The sequence below is a fragment of the Cibotium barometz genome, chromosome 45 (assembly GCF_041138505.1).
Source record: "Cibotium barometz isolate CiBa-2024 chromosome 45, ASM4113850v1, whole genome shotgun sequence".
Taxonomy (NCBI): domain Eukaryota; kingdom Viridiplantae; phylum Streptophyta; class Polypodiopsida; order Cyatheales; family Cibotiaceae; genus Cibotium; species Cibotium barometz.
Genome location: NC_141090.1, coordinates 19441679 through 19461555, shown reverse-complemented (window position 1 = coordinate 19461555; position 19877 = coordinate 19441679).

Sequence of the window (19877 nt, the reverse complement as noted above, 5' to 3'; positions counted from 1 at the left end):
TGCATCTATAACAAGGGTCTAGAACTCTGCTCTGGCACTAGCATGGTTGGGCGCATAGACATTGAGCACACCAAAGTGCTCATCGTGCATCATCCTCAGAATAAGATACTGTGCTCTACGAGGCCCCACGATCCATAATGGCATGCTGCCATACATCTGCAATGAGCATACATACTCCTCCCTGCCCACCCAAGGGGCCAAAACCTGTAGAAGACCAAAATGTCCCATCTACTAGGCATCACCAACCCATATCTCCGAATCCTGCTCTCACTCAAATGGTGCTCCTGCATCATCAAAATATCAATACTACCCCCAACCAGGCATCTCTGAAGCTCTTGCCTCAAGCAACCATGATAACGTACATAGTGTGCGCCACACCAAGGCCCTGTACATTCCATGAGATGATCCTCATGGATGACCTGCTGAGGTGGAGGTTGTCTCAGCCATACGGTGGGCCTTCGCAAGCAGCTTGGATGGAGAGTAATCCCCATCCGAGCGGCTACGAATCTGCCCACTCGGTGTGCTGCAAGTCTCAGACCAGGCGCCAGTGGTGGCTGTGTCCCATAGCAATAACTGCCTCCGCTCGGAGAGAGAAACCTCATGTATGCATACATAGCCAGGGTCTCGTGCTAGGTTTGCCACTATGCGAACCACCAAATGTCGAATCTCGGAGGCATCCGCACTCCCAGTATCAAAGAATGTGCCAACTCCTAGAGTCGGCCTATCACATTTGTCATCTCCAAATCGCCTCACATGGTGAGAAAACTCAACTGCTCGAGTCTTCAAAATACTAAGAGTGAGATCCAGAGTCCACTCTCGGTCGCTAGTGCCACAAAGAGGGAAGGAGAAGGCCACCACTGAATCAAGTGCCTCCTTCCCTCTCAGGCCGGAGGTATCACCACATGAACTCTGATGGGGTGCTAGCTCATGGGGGCCCTCCGCTCCAAAAAGGCATGTGAAGGAGTAGTCGAAAGCCTTCGAACGCGCTGTCTAGTGTCGAGACTACTCAGGCGACTACGGATAGAGGATATCCGTGAAGCATGAATCGGCATGGTAGGTCTCCTCTGCGGTGGTGCTCGAGCAAGGTTGGTGCTCAGTGCCCGCCGGACTGCAGGTGAGCACCAGGGAACTGCCACTGCCTCCCAGGGAGCTGAGGTAAGTGGAGGGGGAGGAGGGGGTGGAGGGGGTGGGCAGGGAGCTGAGGCGAGCTGAGGCGAGTGGAGGGGGTGGGCAGGGAGCTGAGGCAAGTGGAGGGGGAGGAGGGGGTGGAGGGGGTGGGCAAGGAGCCGCTGAAAAAGCGGGAGCGAGAACGGGAGGAGGCGAAGGTGGAAGCGAGGCGGGGACGGGGAAGGGGGAGTGAGGGCGAAGGGGGGGTGCTGGCATCTCCTGATCCTCAGCCTATGCTACGGTCTCCTCCTGGAGGGGAGCAAAGATGTTCCTCACTAAACCCAGTGATATTGAGGCTGTGATTGATGTTGCGCAGCTATGGGAGGCTCTGCAAGAGAGAGGGGCCATCGGATGAATTGCCACAAGGCCTGATGATCCAACAAAGGGGAATAAGAGAGTGACAGAAAAAGACGTGCCTGAAGTGCAAATGCAACTTTTTCTCTAGGCATGTTGTTGTGGCTGTCTCCCTCTACGGCGCCCTTGTCGAGGCTGCCAATTCAAGGTCTCTGTGGGCTGAGCAGTTGTCCCAGAGGCTGCCTGTCTCGAGCCGCATCTATGGGTGGGCCATCGGGGGTTTGCTGCTACGGGGTGAAGGTCGGGGTCTCCTGCGAGAGGGCAAGCCTTGTGACCGACCTGCCTGCATATAAAACACTGGTTTGGGAGCCCTGAAAACTCCACTCTCTGATCGATCCATCCCCCCTATCCTAGGTAGCTGAATGACCTTCGGAAGGGAGGAGATGTCAGGAACCAAAACTCTGACCGAAGGTCAGCTGCTTTAGCCACCACTGAAGCTGTTATGGGGCCAGTCTCAAGCACCAAGCCCACCAATGATCCTATCCTAGAAAGGAGGAGAAGGTACTCTCGGCAAAGTCCAGGAAAGCAAACTGTAACATGGAATAGGCGCTCTCCCTGCTCGGCTGCTGTTGGATCGAAACCATGCTACCAAGGTCTGAAGAAGGCCCGAGCGCCCTTGATGTCAAGGGGACTCATGGCTAGGACCGGGGCCATGCTCTGGGCTCTGCTGTCTCGAACTCAATCTGGTAGTGTCCGCGGCCCAGTATAACTGAACGTCTAGAACAAGGCAATAATTGATCCATCAGTTATCCTCTCCCAGAGTTTGCACTTGAATTCAAGTGCTTTAGCCAAGACACATAGTCTCGTACATCGACTCCATTTCTTTTTGTTCAAGGAGGTTACAGTTAAAGCCAGAGTTGCATACTGTGAAAAGAAAAGCATGTCCATCAATGAATATGCCTTAAAGATCGAGGGCATTGTGTTGAATCCCTTGGGTCTATCCTTAGGGGGTTCACCTTAAAAAAATTTTGTGTACCACGTGTGATCAAAAGGAGGGGTATTTTAATTCAAATTTTCAAAAAAAATAGGATTACAATAACAGGAGGGGTATTTTAATTTAACTTTCAAAAAAAATCCGTTAGTTCATAAGTAAAGAGGAGGGGTGGCTTTATTGGGGGAAAAATATTTAGTTAAGGGGTATTTTAAATGCCCCTTGAAAGCACATGATACATATGATTTTTTAGAAGTGCACCCCCCGAGAGTCTATCAATGTATCAATGGAGGATGATGATTTGGTGAGTATCTGTCTAAATGGGCTTGGCAAAGAGTACAAGCCATTCAAGACCTCCATTGCAATTAGAAAGAATAATCCTAACTTTTGAAACTTGATATCTATGTTGATCATAGAAGAAAAGGCTTTAGGTGAGGATTCTTCTTCACAAAGTAAGAGCACATCGGAACAAGCCTTCTACTCTAATTCAAGTATAGGCAGAGGTAGAAGCTGTGGTCAAGGCCAAGGTGGTGGCCGACAAGGAAATTAGAATTTTGGACAACAACAGTCCAATGATTCATAGCAGCAATCATACATAGGTGGAAGAGGCTAGTCTAGAGGCAAGGGGAGACAAAGAGGCCAAGGTGGTTAGCAAAGAAATCAAAATGCAAATAGCATAGAGTAATATTAGTGTGGAAAACCAAGACACATGGCAAAGGATTGCTACAAAAACCAGAATGACATTAAAAGTGGAAAGTTGCAGCAGGTATACATCATCAGCAAACATCGAGGTGATGATGACAGAAGTGAGCAGCTATTTTGTGATGCAGCACATGCTTAGTTTCATAACAGGGGATGTGTGAGGATCTCAAGATATATGGTATGTGGATTGTGGAGCCTCTAACCACATGACCAGTCATTGCTAAGTGGTTTAGAGATATGCAAAAAATAGAAAAAAACAAGGTTATGTAGAAACATGTGATGATACTGGGCATCCCATTGCGCATGTTGGTAAAGTGCCATTGTCTCTGCAGAATGGCAAAATGAAGTACTTGGCTGATATACTTCATGTTCCGAGTATTACAAAGAACCTAGTTTCTATTGGATAGATGGTTCAACAGGGTCTACAAGTGAGGTTTAATCCTCAAGGATGTTTTGTGGAAGACTTAAAAAATAAGTGTCGCTTGGTTTGCAAAGGGTAACAGAAATGGTAGGATGTCTACTTTAGATGTGAAAATGGCTGAGATAAAGGCATCCATGTTTGCACATGGAACAGGTGTCACAGATATTGACATATGGCACAAGGGCATTGGTCATGTGAATGTACTGAAGCCTATGTAGGCCAAAAATATTGTTGGCAGGTTGCCAAAATTTAAGGTTGATGGTATGCATAAGGTATATGAAGCATGCCAACTTGGTAAGTGTGAGGTGAAAAAAAGAAAGAAAGACCATTGCCTCTATAGCCCTTCACCTCCCAAACTTGGAAACACAAACACAAACGGAGGCACCACCAGCTCCACCGGCTAGAACATTTCTCACAGTTCACCACCCAACCCACTCTAGAAAGACAGCACAAAACAGGGGCACCATAGACCAAGTAAACACCCAACAATTATATTTCCCAATCAAAACATCATACAAGCTTCTCCCGACACAAAAGCCTTACTCACACAACCAAACAAAGACTCAGGCCTGGATTTACTGCCAAGGGAATTCCACCACGGCCACACCACCTCTGGGATTCGACCTTGCGTCTGACGACCAAGCCTCTGCAACCACGAACACATCAACACTCTGACCTGTTCACTGCCGAGGATACACCACATCCCCAATCACCACGAATCTCTTGCGTGCCTGCTTTACCAATCACACCAGAAAGAACCCGGCCACTTCACTCTTCAGAGGGCACCCCACCAGCTAACCCTCAACTCTCTGCAGCCCATCTTCTGTGTGTGTCACCAGTAGTAGCTACTCCAAACATCTCTCTCTCTCTGTGTGCTGATCCTCTATCACCTGCAGCTTATCTGCAGTGCTACTGACCCCACCACCAAGCAGCAACACCTATCTTCCTCTCTGCTTCACTCGGCACCCTACTCTGTCTTCTAGGCGACCTCGTCTCTTTCGCCACAGCTTCTCTGTCCACCAGCCATCAAGGCTCTTCACTCAAGTAGCTCCCTGTTGCCTGCCTTTGTTTCCACATCTGGCTTCACTTACGCGGCCCACACCAGCCTACGCATCCACTTTCACAGCTCCTTGTCAGCTGCTCTGTCTCACCACCCTGTCTTCAGCACCTACCTGTGCTTCCATATCCGGCTTCACCTAGCCCAAGCCACTTCAAAGGCGGCCTTTGCTCTCCACTATCACCAGCCAGTCACCCTTGACCAAGGCGGTCCCTTCTCAAATACAGTCGACGCTGTGTTATCACCACCGCAGCTTAACACCTCAAAGGCTTCTCCCACAGCTCTCCTCTCCCACACACGGCTGCGCTCCACGCTCCTCTAGTGGTCTTCTCTGCACGTCTGCAGCACCTTTAACACAAATAGCTGCGCATCACCCTTGCGCCTTCACGCCCACTTTGCGTCTCCACGCTCACCACCACTTCAAGAGCCGCCAACAGCAGCTCCCTCCTGTCTCGCCAGCTCGTCAGCGCCTTTTACCACCACTTCTAGGGGCCTTTTCCTCTCGCCCAGCAGCTACCCAGATGCCCAGGCAACCTTCACAGCCCTCTGTGCTCGCCCAGCAGTAGCAGCTCCCTCTTTGTTGCTCTTCACAAGGGAGGCCCCCAGCCTCTACACGATGGCCACGTACCCCAAGGTGTCTCTCTCTGCAGACTGACCCAAGCCCTCAGTCGTATGCGACTGCACCCTAGCTGCTCCTTCCTCTGCAATGCCTGCTGTTGCGCCCAAGAGCCCCCAAACAAAACAAAGCGGCCCTTCACCTTTTCAGTCCTCGCCACCTTCTAGATTTCGCACGCTGGGATCTACGCTGGCTGCAACTCTAGCCTCCACGTGGTCATGCTTTGGTTGGCCACGTTTATTATCATTTCATTTTTTTATTTTCCCTAAGGCCTAGAAGATGGCCTCCTCAATGCTTTCACACCATGTTCTTACAACCTTGGCCCTTTAACCTTTAAATTGCCCAAACTTTCCACACATCTCTTTCAAATGCAACTTAGTGCCCGCTCATTTCTTTGGGACGCATACACATTCAGAGCCATCGAACCACCTGATACTGCATCCAATGGACCACTTCCGGACAGGCCTGTAACAAACCCATTACCAAATCCATCCACCCTGTACACGTGGCAACGCATTCCAAAGCAAAGCCTTTATTCACGCCACACATCCATATGTACACAAGCCCAGAATACCTCTCAGAAAAACACCTGACAATAAGCAGGCCAAGCATGCTTTCCCACATGAAAAGCATGTTAGTGTAAGGCCATTGGATGTCATACATTCATATGTATGGGGAGCGACCAAGACTGCAACAATTGCAGGTTGCAGGTACATATTTTGATGGTTTCTCAATGGTAATAAGGTGGAAGCTTGTCCAAGAAGATTGTGGCGCGCCCACAATGGAATAACGGTGTGGTGATGTAGCGGCTTGGCGCAGCTACCCTGATAACAGCATTCTATCTTCAAATATAATGGTTTTACTTGATTTAGGGTACACACATTGTGAATGCCACAAGTATTCTTGATAAATACTTTGGTATGGTAGATAGGCTAGTGATGTGGAAAATAAAAGTGGGCCTTCATGCTCATATGGATTTGAATTGTATTATTAATATAGTATTCACCATAAGGCTACAAGTTGGGGAGTGTGGAAGGCATGCAGAGGAGTGTGTGTAGGTGCATAATTGGGAAAGATTCTTCTAGAATGCCTACATGGAAGAAGAGGAGAATTCTGTCATGTGTAAGTGGGATCTCCACCTACATGCCACTTAGACTTGGCTATTATCTCATCACACTTTCAAAGTGAAAAAATCTTCAATTTAATAATCAATAGAAGACTTAGCCTAAGAGGACAATTGATGGTGACATCTACCCTTATGTCACTAAAGGGTGGAACATTTTTATGTTGTAATTCATAACAATGGAAAAGAGGGTGACTCTCCACCTATAAAAGGAGCCCTCCTCTCCCTTTCAAATCAACAAATGAAGCCTCCTCAATTGAGTATTTTGTGTCATTGCAGGAGGTTTTGAGGTTTCATACAAGTGTGTTTTGATTCTAAGAAGTGACCAAAGTCAAAACCCCAACTTTGTGTCACATCTTTTGGTGGAGTCGATGATTTCTTGGAGGGTGTGGCCTTCAGTTGGCATGAGGCTTTGCCAGAGGAGTCTAAGAATGATTGGGAAAGGTTGACCAAAGCAATGAAGGAGAGATTTGGGACAGTGGAGTCACCAAATGCTTTGCTATTGCAATTGGATTAGATTTTTCAAAATGAAGGAGAGTTAGTTTCTGCCTTTTTAGTGAGGTATGAAGCCTTGTTCATCAAATATCAACAAGCTGCTTTACATGTTATTGCTTCTTCTTTTTCACCTTCTATGAGAGATTCAAAGAGTTCTTTAGCAATGGAGAATCTTAAGATGAGCAAGTTTATCATGGCTTTGGATCCTCGTTTGCATGGAAAAGTTTTTAGCAAAGATCCCACTAATTTTAAAGAGGCTCTTTGTATTGCTTTGAAGAAGAAGGAGGACACTCTTCATATTGAGTCCACATTCCAATATTCTATCTGAGTGTGCCGACCCCACCATGAGTAGAGATAGCATTAACATCTCAGATACAAGCTCCATCCTTGGATCATAACATTGCACAACTTATGACAGAATTTGCTAATTTGAAGTTACAATTAGTTAACACAAGTCCACCTAGGATTCCAGGAGTTGAGGATAAACCTAGGGATAGAAGTAGTGTCACATGCTATCAGGGATTTAATATTCACGTGATCACAAGATTTTTTGTGATAATAACACATGTGAACAAGTTATTCACATGTTCTCATGTTACCGTTCACAAAATAACAGGTCACTTGCCATTTGGGAACCCCTTAAAAGCTTGGCTACACATGGAAATAAGCTATTCACATGTTCTCATGTTACCATCTTCACATAATAGCAGGTCAGTGGCCACCTAAGAAGATTTTTTATGCTCGACAAAGATAAATTTTTTAGGCCCTTGTGAAAGCTTTGTGAATATAACATGTGATCACAAGATTTTTTGTGTTATTAACATATGTTATTAACATGTTCACATGTTCTCGTTTACGTCAATGAAATCCCTACATGCTATGAATGTCAAGAGAACGGGCACTATCGCACTGAGTGTCCAAAATTGAGGAAAAGAGAGGATAAAAGTATAGCACTTTTAGAGGAAACATGCTCAGAAAAAGAACAGGAAACATTGATGCCATTAAATGGCAAAAAGGGGTCGTAAAACGAAGAAGTTGAACAAGTTGATAAATCTAAAGAAGAGGAGAAAAATAAGAAGAAGAAGAAGTCGTCTAGGAGAAAAATTGGACAATCTAACTTTCCTCTTGAACAAGGATCTCTTACTTATGACCTCTTAATAGATCATAGGGAGAAACCAGCACAAATCACATTTGGGCAGCTTTTGGCACTCTCTCCAAAGCTCAAAAAGGAATGGGGTAAGCTGGCTAAATCTAAGAAAAAGAAGAAGAGGGATAATGGGACTCCTATGGCTCAAAAGGTGGATATTGATGTAGGAGATGATGTGCCTATGATTGATGTCATCATTGAGGGGCAAACAATTTCTAATGCATACATTGATGGAGGTGCGTCAATCAATGTCATGAGTGAAAAAACAATGAAAGATGCCGATTTAAAGTTGTCTTCTACTAACTCTCCCTATCGCATCAAACTTGCTGATAATACTAAGGTGAAAACCTTAGGAATTGTCAGGAATTTGGGAGTGGATATATGTGGTATTTCTGTGCCTACAACTTTCCAGGTCATTCCTACAAAGCCTGATGCTAGGCCTTACCCATTGATATTGGGTAGGCGATGGCTTTGCCAAATGAAGGTAATTCAAAAGTGGGAGACAGGTGATCTTATTCTACAAGGTGAGAATAAGAAGGTCCACTACAACATCAAGAGTCGTCGTAGAAAGTGGTAAGAGGTGAACATTAAACTTCCAAAAGTTTAGAGTGAGAGTCATCCCCGATGAAGAGAAGACAAGTGGTAGCTTCGAGGATTCCATCTCAGAAGGGGAGGTGGAGGGAGCTGCATTTGGTCTTTCCCTGGGAAGGGATCAAGGGGATGCTGAAAAAAATGGAGCCTTGGAAGGGGAAGCTTCTTCAACCATGTTCAAGAAAGGAGATGTGGACCTCACTAGTCTTCACTAACAACAGAATGAACTTCTTCTTGATGAGTTCATAGCAGGTACTAAAAGGGAGAATTACTTAAAAATGTTGGATGGATTTCCTAACCTTTTTGCAAACAGCTACTCACAAGTATGCCAAGTTACCCTAGTAGAGCACAAGATTGATCTCAAGCCCCAAAGTAAGCCAATGGTATAGCGGCTAAGGCATTTGGGAGTAGTGCAAGCGGAGGTGCTTAAGAATGAGGTAACTAATTTGCTTGAAGCTAGATTTATTTTTTCCAATAGAGAATCTAGAGTGGATTTTCCCAGTTGTAGTCGCTCCTGAAAAGGGTGGAAAATGGCATGTGTGTATGTGGACTTTCGCCCTCTAAATGCATGCACAAAGAGAGATTATTATCCTCTACCCTTTCAGGATGAGATTTTCGATCAAGTTACAGGTCATGAGTTGTATTCAATGTGTGATGGGTGGATATTATGGATACTTTCAAATCTAGATTTGTGAAGAAGATAAAAGGAAAACCTCATTTATCAACCCTTGGGGAGTGTATGCCTATAGGGTGATGCCATTTGGGTTGACCAATGCACCAGCAACTTTTTAACGCTTCATGAGTCAAGTATTTGCACCTTATTGGGAAAGTTTATAAGGGTCTTTTTGAATGATTTTTACATTTATTCAAGCCGCATGGATCACTTGGAAAAGTTGAGGTTGGCCTTGCAAAGTAGTGATGATGCAAAAGGGTGTCTTAATCCTAGAAAATGCCGCTTGGCACAAAGGAAGGTGGTTCTCTTGGGACATGTTATCTCAAAAGAAGGCATAGAGATGGATCTTGAGAAGGTGCAGGCAATTGTGGCCCTCCCACGACCTACCAATGTAACGGAGAAAAACAGGATATTGGGTAAAACAAATTATTACCAATGCTTTGTTGACATGTTCTCTAAGAAGGTGTATGCTATAAATCTATTGACAAAGAAGAATGTTTCTTTCCAATGGGGGCCCGATCAAATTCAATCTTTTTGTTTTCTCAACGAATGCATAAGTCAAAGTCCAATTGTGCGGCCTCCTAGGTGGGGGGAGGATTTTTATGTGAACCCAAGTGTCTCATCACATTCAGTGGGTGCTATACTCTTGAAAAAGGAAGAGCAAGGGCATATGCAACCAGTGTATTATGCAAGTGGACAACTCACTGATGCGATGCCAAGGAGAGGTATGGTGAAATGGAGAAAGGTGGTTTGTCTCTTGTTTTTGCAGTGAAGAAGTTCAGGTCATACTTGTTACCTCGCCCTTTTTTCTTCCTCACATCTCAACCTTCTTTACAATTCTTGGTCTCCGCAAACCCAATCCTGCAGGAGAGAAGTTTGCAAAGTGGATTTGTGAGCTTCAAGAATTCTCTTTCACTTTTATTACAAAAAACACCACTAGGGCCTCTCTTTGCAGATTCACTTACAAGAAGGAAGGAAGAGGAAGAAGGAACAGGAACAAAGGAAGAAGTATATGAAGATTTGGAGACACCACCAACTGCTTTCACTATGCATTTTGATGGAGCCTTTATCCCTTCCAGGCAATGTGGGGCTGGGGGGATAGTTTTATTTGATCCTCCAGAAGGAAAAGAGGTATGGTCCAAGGGTAGGGAATTTCTAAAGGCTATATCAAATAATGTGGCTAAGTACAATGCATTAATTTGGGGACTAGAAGATTGCATAAAAGATGGAATTAAAGAGGTAGAGGTTAAAGGGGATTCGCAATTGGTCATCCGACAAATGAAAGGAGAATATAAGGCAAGGAGTCCTAATCTCCAAGAATTGTATAAAAGGGCAATGGAGTTAAAAGAAGCTTTTGAGTTTTGTAAATTTGTGCATGTCAACAATAGGACGGATAATCAAAAGGCTGATGAATTGGCTACTAAAACTTTGGCTTCTTTCAAAGTAGCTATTCTTGCATTAATGGATACAGGTTGGCCTTAGCTCCAAGATGTTCAACATTATTTAGATAGAGGATACTTCCCTCCTAGATTGAATCCTCAACAGAAGCAAAGGCTTACAAGGAAAGCTCATTCTTACACAATTCTAGGGGATGTTCTTTACAAGCAAGGTAAGGATAAGATTCTTAGGAGGGTAGTGAGCCTGGAAGAATCTAAAAAGATTATGGAATTATGTCATGAATGTTCAGGTCACTTTGCCTCAGCCAGCACAACTCGGAGGATCCTTAACATAGGTTATTATTGGCCTCAACTCAGCAAAGATGTCTATGAGTGGTGCAGAAGCTGTGAAGTATGCCAGGCATATGGGCATAAGCAATTGGTTCCCGGACCCTTAAACCCTATCCCAGCATATGGTCCATTTGAAAGGTGGAGGTTAGATTTTGTGGGCCCACTTCCTCGTTTCTCACATGGGAAGTATTACATATTGGCGGCCACAGATTATGTAACAAGGTGGGCAGAAGCAAAGGCCATGGTCAATAATAAAGCAGTGGTTGTGGCATCCTTTCTCAGGGAATACATATGTGCCCGATTTGGGTGCCCACCATTAGAAATCCTTATGGATGGAGGGAGGTCTTTCAGGAATGACTTGATTGAAGCTTTGGTGTAGAAATTAAAAATAAAGCATGCTATGTCAACTCCCTATTATCCCCAATGTAATAGTTTAGTAGAAAAAACTAATGGATTGCTTTGTGGATCTTTGTCTAAGCTAGTGGATACTATGAAAAGCAAGTGGGATGTGGGAACGTAGGAGCTAAAGCCAGCTAGAATTCTTGGATAATCGCTTTTTCTGTATAGATAATTTCCAATTATTGAGTTATTGAATAATTTTTTCGACCCCCTTAATTAAATAATTAAGAATCCTATTTTTTATACTCCTCAAAGAATCAAAATTTAATCTACTACATTTGAATGAAAGTCACGAACATAATTGAGATTCGGTTGACATTCAGCCATTTCAAACAAAGTTTTTCCCTTCACTCTCGAAACTCGAAGACATCTCAATGGTAATAAGGTGGAAGCTTGTCCAAGAATATTGCAGTGCCCACAATGGAATAATGGAGTGGTGATGCAGCGGCTTGGCGGCTATCCTGATAACAGCATTCTATCTTCAAATATAATGGTTTTACTTGATTTAGGGTGCACACATTGTAAATACCACAAGTATGCTTGATAAATGCTTTGGTATGGTAGATAGGCTAGTGATGTGGAAAATAAAAGTGGGCCTTTATGCTCACATGGATTTTAATTGTATTATTAATATAGTATTCACCATAAGGCTACAAGTTGGGGAGTGTGGAAAGCATGTGGAGGAGTGTGTGTAGGTGCATAATTGGGAAAGATGGAAGTTGTTCTTATCAAGCTTCTTTACAGTAATATGGTTTATTCCATAATTTGACATCTTGTTTGCAGCAAAATTTTACCAAAAAATGCACTCTTTTTTATCTGCACAAACTGTTGTATTCTCTGCACGATAATATAGTGCACCCAAGCTATCATAACCAGTGACCTTACTTTGCAGACATACACCCAATGCCAACTTGTTGAGACCTCTTTGCAACACACACAGTGTCTACACAACCAATCTTCCTTCCTTTAGTTCCAAAAAATAGAGTTCTGCAGAGAATCAAAACTTACATCCTATAGCGCTGGTGAACACCGGCACAAACTGTTACCAAAAAATGCACTCTTGTTTGACCTGCACAAACTGTTGTATTCTCTGCACGATAATATAGTGCACCCAAACTATCACAACTAGTGACCTTACTTTGCAGACATACACCCAATGACAACTTGAGACCTCTTTGCAACACACCTAGTGTCTACACAACCAATCTTCCTTCCTTTAGTTCCAAAAAATAGAGTTCTGCTGCAGAGAATCAAAACTTTCCTGTAGCGCTGGTGAATGCCGGTGAACTGAACGACGAAGGCCCAGACGTGCCTGAAATGCATTTGCGGCGGCCTGAAAAATTTTGTCCAATAAATAATGTAGTTGCCCTATAGCTCTCCTCCCATGAAGAAAGCACCTCAATCGGAGTTTGTTTGCCAGTGCCTCCCGAAGAGCTCCTGTATCTTCACTAATAAAGAAATGTCCATGTAATTATGAGTTTTTATGGTATAAATATCAATGATTTTATTATTTGAGTCATTTCTACTTAGAATCTTCAAATTTTGAGCCCAAATTTGGAATCTGCGTGCGATTTTACCCTACTATAGGATCTTACAGCATCCAAAACGGACACCGGATCAAGCCTATACGCTAATTTCAATTATTTTAGTTAAAAAACGGCGACCTTTAAACCTTAATAAATGCACGACTGCACGTCCGATTGATGAACGGTCTGAACCCCTGCGACTAGGAGAACCTCCCGGACAAAAAAAAATTTCGCCCCCGGGGGCGGTCCGACACGTAAATCGAGGCAGGCGTCCCAAATTTGGGTACCCCGCCCCAAAATTTGGTCCGTACACACTTACTAGGGTGCCCGTACAATGGCCGTCCAAGAACCAAAGGACGGTCGCCCACTGTATGGTCCACGCGTACCCTTACATGGGCACCCATGCTGCCCCAGACCAGATAAGGTACATGCGTACCACTCCTTTCCCGGACAACCGACACCGTGCCTTTCCCCTAGACCCATGCAGGCCACTGATCCATAGCCTTTGAAGGTACACCGTCCTTTCGTCCTTGCTTTGCACAACGCCCGTACCCTCACCCCTCAGCTATATAAACCCCCGGGGTACTCCACAGACGGCACACATCTCTGTGTAGCGTATGCCCTGTCCGTACCGCCCTCCGTCCCTGTGTAGCGTACTTGCTGCAAGTACAGCCGCCCTTGCAGCCACCCCTCTCATACCCCCTCATTTGGCCCTTTTCAGATAAGCCAATTTTCCTCCATCCCCCTCTTGCTAGGAGCCAGTGTCCTTAACTCTTCCCCCTCTCCCCCCCCCGTGTGAAGAGACTTACAGAGAGGCTTGCAACAACCCCTCCCAGGCCCTCTCCACGTTTTTGCCCTTGGCCCTTAAGGACATCTCACAAATCCCCCCCCCCTTTGCGTAGACTTTAATAAGGGTTTTTTGACTCAAGAGAGGGTTCTTGCGCCATATTCTTTTGCTCATACGGTGAGCAAACGAGCTCGGAATTCAGATCTGACTGAAGCGTTTCGATCGTAGCAGCGAGCTCTACAAGGCGACGCCTAAGATGGCCTCATCTCGGAGACGACAAAATATTGCCTCAAGAGGAGCACGTAACAACGAGATGGGGGAAGATGCGCCCAATGCGGCTCCAGTTGTAAGATTCCTCCCCCAACCCCTTTTTGATGTCTAGTATCTTCCCCTGTAATCAATCCCTCTTCAGAAATATAAAGGCCTTGTTCTAACTGTTTTAGCCTAGAGAGAGAAAAATATGCTAGAGAGAGAATATTCAGATTATGAATATTTTTGGATAGAAAATTAACTCATCTTATTAAAATAAGTTCCCCTGAAATAGAAATTCAAAAAGAATTTTCCAATGTGCAATTGAAATTAATTGGAAATAAGTATAAAGAACCTTAGTCTAAGGGTCTAGATTTTCAGAAATTTTTAGATTATGGTCCAATTAAGGTTCCTATGGGCCAATAGCATCAATCCATGTGTAGGGAGGAGATAAATCCAATTTGTAAAAGAAGATACCCAAAAATGAGTAAATGCTCACATAAGATGAAGAGTTGAAAATGTACAAGATTTATTAGTAAAAAAACTATGAGCAATATTAAAAATATGAGATATTTTGGGTATCCAAAAATGAGTAAATGCTCACATAAGATGAAGAGTTGAAAATGTACAAGGTTTATTAGTAAATAAACACATATGTAAGGAAGGGGAGTTCTTTAAAGGAGGTGCATATTTCACATAAGATGAAGAGTTGAAAATGTACAAGGTTTATTAGTAAATAAACACATATGTAAGGAAGGGGAGTTCTTTAAAGGAGGTGCATATTTCACATAAGATGAAGAGTTGAAAATGTACAAGGTTTATTAGTAAAAAAACTATGACACATATGTAAGGAAGAGGAGTTCTTTAAAGGAGGTGCATATTTCACATAAGATGAAGAGTTGAAAATGTACAAGGTTTATTAGTAAAAAACTATGAGCAATAAAATTTTGACACATATGTAAGGAAGGGGAATTCTTTAAAGGAGGTGCATATTTCACATGCTTGAATGAGTTTTAAACTCAAAAATAATGTGATATTTTTATCTCTCATCTCTCTTGAACCAAACCAAATCAACATGGAACCAAACCGAATCAAAAAGTAACCAAACTAGGTCCAAATCTAGTCCAAATTCAACCAAACTGACTTGGAAAATTCTAGAATCAGTTTGTTTGGTTAGGAGCTCAAATTTTCCTATAAATAGAAGCCTCCCCTTGTTGAAAAAAATATAGTGTCTTATGCTTTGTCACTCTACTCCACCTAAGCCAAAATATATAGTGTCTTATGCTTTGTCACTCTACTCCACCTAAGCCAAAATATATAGTGTCTTATGCTTTGTCACTCTACTCCACCTAAGCCAAAATATATAATGTCTTATGCTTTGTCACTCTACTCCACCTAAGCCAAAATATATAGTGTCTTATGCTTTGTCACTCTACTCCACCTAAGCCAAATTAGATAGAGTCTTATGCTTTGTTACTCTACTAGAGTCTTATGCATTGTTACTCTACTCTACCTAAGCCAAGAGTTGTGAATTCTTTAATAATTCACTAGTTTTTGATACTTCTCTCTTTCTTCAATCCCCATTGGTGGCTCCATCAACATACTAAACCAATTGATTGGTTGGGGGCCTCTACCGTGAATAAAGAATCAAGCAAATTATAAGGTAAGTATATTGAATTTTGATCTTTCTATAATTTCTCAATGATTCTCTCTTCTCAACCCCTCTCAAGCTTGAGAAGTTTAATTGGTATGGTTTTTTAAATGCTATTGAAGTTAATTGGTGAATAGTAGTGAAGAGTTACATAATTTAATAAATGCTATAGAAGTTAATTTCCATTTATGTTTAAATTCTAATGGTTTTTATGTAATTTCTCTCTCTCACTCAAGAAATGGTCATACTCATGCACCATTCTCAATCCAAATGAAGCTTTTCATAAAGCCTTTCCTTAATCCAAGATTAAGCTATGCTTGAGGCCAAATTAATGGCTTTTTGCTATGCTTTTAGTTTATGCACATTGATGATTCAATCCATTATGGATTGATGACCCAATTAGAGACCATTCTAATTGTTTTCTTAATGATCCAATTAGAGACCATTATGGATTGATGATCCAATTAGAGACCATTATGGATTGATGATCCAATTAGAGACCATTCTAATTATTTCTTTAATAATGAGCTTTATCCCTTAGAAAAAAAATTGAGATTTTTCAGTCATAGTAGCGGAGCTATGGCAAAATTTTTATAGAAATTACGCATAAAATAAATTCATTCAAAGTATAAAAAGAGGAATTCCTACCATATTCTAGGAACTATCATCCTAGATTAATTAAAAGAATTTTATTATGCATGGAGATGTGGATGTTGCATGTAGATGTAGATGTATGGATGTGAGTGTGAATGTGGAGGTGGATGTATGCATGGGACGTGGATGTATGCATGTAGAAATAGATGTGTAGATGAGGATGTAAATGGAGATGTGGATGGATGCATGTAGATGTAGAGGTATAGATGTAGATGTGAATGGAGATGTGGATGTATACATGTAGATGTAGATGTATAGATGTAGATGTGGATGTGGAGGTGGATGGATGCATGTAGATGTAGATGTATAGATGTAGATGGGAATGGAGATATGGATGTATGCATGTAGATGTAGTTGTGAATGGAGATGTATATGTATGCATGTAGATGTAGATGTATAGATGTGGATGTGAATGTGGAGTGGATGTATGCATGTAGATGTAGATGTATGGAGGTGAATGTGAATGTGGATGTGGATGTATGCATAGGGATGTAGATGTATGCATGTAGATGTGAATGTACGCATATAGTTGTGGATGTATGGATGTGAATATACGATTGTGATGTGAGGGAATCTGAAGTGGTGAGATGGAAATGATGTGATGGGATGAGTATACATATAAATGGAATATGGAATAAGTAATGTAGATTGAGGAGGGATAATGTGGAAAAATGAAAGTTAAAATAGAAATTGTATTGTAAACTGTTTGTAAATGCTGTCTGTAAATGATTGTTTTATGTCAAGAATGCTGGGGGGAGCATTTTGACCGTCTTGTGATTAAGGTCGTGATGAGAAAGTTGCAACTGCTGACGGGGAGTCAATGAAGGACGTCTCGCGTAGCAAGGTCGGCCGAGGTCTTGACCAGCCTCGGTGCGATTAAAATGGTGAGCTTCCGGTACGGTGGATGAGGGGCCAAGGAAGCGGCCTATGCGTGAAGCGCTAGGTTACCTGCGAAGGATCCTAGAGGGTGCTGACCATACGGTGCTCGGGCTCTGGGTCGCTGTTAGGGGTTAACTTTACCTAAGTTGGAATATCCGAATTCTATGTATGTGAATGATCCTTTTGGGTAGTTGCTTAGGAATTCGTGAGAAGGGAGAGATATGAAGAGATGTAGTTAGTTGATCATGGGAAGGCGCATAACGGATATTCAGAATTGTAGAAGATGAAGAAGCGGAAATGTAATCCCTTACATGATTATGACATCAATGAATTCTGATCATCTGTTCAGGATTATTGTGTGTAGCGGATTTTCTGTAGGATGTTTTGTATTCCGTTTTACTGTTATGATTCTCTGCTAAAGGGAATGTCTTTGTGCTAGTGTTTGTTCTTTTTATGAGATTTCCATTACCAAGTATCAGGCATTTAGTGCCCAGATACACATTGGCGATCCTGCGGTGTTCGCATACTCAGCATTGTCTTGTCTTTGTTGGGTATGGGGTTGTGTTGTGCTGTGCTGTTTGTGTCTCGCATGAATGTCAGATAGGGAGAGGCAAACTAGTCCCATTCATTTCACGAGGACACAAGCCAGGAAGCGCAGATATGACAGGTCAGAAGCTTCTAGCAGTGGAAGCGGTGATGCTGCGGAAGGGCCACCTGTGGCAGTTACGTCGGTTTCTGCTGGCGTAATTGAGGGCCAATTGGCGCAGGCCGGCGTGGACGAGGCGGACGCTGTCGAGCCTACAACACCACTTGCAGAAGGGCCGGGGCAGAATGTCGTTAGCCCGGAGCAAGCCCGGCGGCACTTGCATCAATTTGTTGGTGCCCTATTTCTGTCCAGACCGCCTGTTCGGAGTCAGAGACGGTTGCAATTTGATCCATTGAAAAATCCGCCACCAGCTAATCCACTACCAGGAGTTGTGAACATGGCTGCACCACCACCCAATCCAACGGTTAAGGCTGCCAAATTTAAGGCAAAGCCTAAGGAAGACCCAGACTGTCACGTGGCTCAATTCGAGACCCGATGGCAAGCCAGTGGGTACCCTGCCCATTTTGGAGATCCGGTGAAATTGCAGCAGTTTGCCGCAACCCTGGAGGGGGTAGCAATGAGTTGGTTTAGCCAATATGGCTTGGCCCACTTTGCAGATTTCAATGCTTTGAAGAATGCGTTTTTGGCCCGGTTCAGGAAGGAGAAAACTCCTACTGATATCGTCAAAAAGATCAAGGCCATGGAACAGAAGCATCTGTTAGTGGAGGATTATGCTCAGAAGTTTCGGGGATTGGCTGCCAGACTGCAGGGTAATGAAAGACCCTCGGATGAAATGCTTGCCAGTTATTTTGTCAAAGGATTGCGGAGGAACTTGAAGAGTGCTGTTGCAAATGTGGATATTGCCGGCGGCTTTGATAACCTCGTGACAGCTGCCTCTCGGGTGGAAAAGCGCCTGGGCATTCAGAAGGACAAACGGAAGGGCAGGAAGCAGGATGACTCAGAGTCGGATAGTTCGACTGAGTCAGACTCGGATAGTGAGGCCGAGTCGGCATGCTCATCTGATGAATCGGAGGATGAGAAGCATAGTGAGAAGAAAAAGGCCTCAAGGAAGGCTAAGCAGAAAAAAGATAAAGAGAAACAGGTTAGGGAGGAGAAGGAGAAAAAGCTTCTTCACAAACTTAAAGCCTTAGGGTATGCAGCAGTCTTGCCCAAGGAGAAACAGTACTGCCATATCTGTGAGAAGGACGGCCATCTTACGAGTGCCTGTTGGTACAACCCCAACTACAGAGGCAAGGTGCCACCCAATGTGGTTCAGCGAGCACCACCTCAGCAAGTTGCAGAGGCTAATCCGGTGGTTCCGACCATTCCGCATGTTCCCTATAATAGGCCTCCAAGACCATATGCTCCAAGACCTAATTGGCAGGGGCAGCAAGGGTTTCAGAGGGGACCTCAGGGTGTGCCACTGTGTGATTACTGTGGAAAAGACGGGCATCGAATTGGTCCGGCCTGTGAATTATGGTGTAAGCATAGGGAGGAAAGAGGGAGACCTGTCATTCGATTCAATGAGGGGAATCGGGGTCAGGGACCTCCCCAAGACCAGCAGCAGCAGAGACCTCCAGCTCAAGCAAATGCCATCCTGATAGAGATGGTGGGAGATAAAGCAGCGGGGGCTAGCACGGGGGTTTCACATCTTCAGGGTGTGCCGCAGCAGTTCCAAGTGCTGAAAGCTTCTAGCTCTGTTGATGCGCAGGGTGTTAGCACTAACCCTCGGGCTCCTTGCGGGCTCGGTGAGTGTTCCACGGGTATGCTCGTTGGGGATTGTAAGGGGCCAGATTTAGTGGATACTTTGGCTGTTACCCGTGCAAAGGGTAAGGGACCTATCAGTTGGGAGGACCAGGAGGTGGTTCGTAGAAAAGTTTCCAGTCAGGTTCAGAAACTCCAGCAGAAGCAGCTCCCGGTGGAACCGATGGAGCCACTGCTCAAGGCACAGTTGTCGGAGGAACCGATTCCAGCCCAGCCACCTTGTGATCCACTTCCAGGAAAGATTGCGGTGGTCCATTCCGATCCAGTTCCTAAGGTAACTGAAACAGTACCAGGTTCTGGGGATCTATTTGATGCACTAATGCATGCGCCTATTCAGATTTCCTTGGATCAGCTGTTAAGCATGGTACCGGCTTTCCG